We start from the raw sequence: 272 nt of genomic DNA, 5'->3' as shown, positions 1-272 counted from the left end.
CACTGCTGACAAACAGAAGCAGTTGTCCCCAAAGTCTAATACTTGTAAAGGACAATAAAGAGCAAATGAGTTTTATTGTAAGAGTAGCACTACAATATTTTTAAATAGAAAAGTTTCAAAAATCTTCCTCAAGTACTTACACTAACTAAAACAATTTGAAAAATTATGCAAGACTCAAAAGTCCATACTACCAACACATCCAAACTTACTACCTATGTTTATGAAAATGCTTAATATAGCAAAATCCTTGAAATTTAAACAACTTATCCTCA

This window comes from Pterocles gutturalis, unplaced genomic scaffold (genome assembly GCF_000699245.1).
Source record: "Pterocles gutturalis isolate BGI_N339 unplaced genomic scaffold, ASM69924v1 scaffold49088, whole genome shotgun sequence".
Lineage (NCBI taxonomy): Eukaryota > Metazoa > Chordata > Aves > Pterocliformes > Pteroclidae > Pterocles > Pterocles gutturalis.
This window is presented reverse-complemented; position numbering follows the sequence as displayed.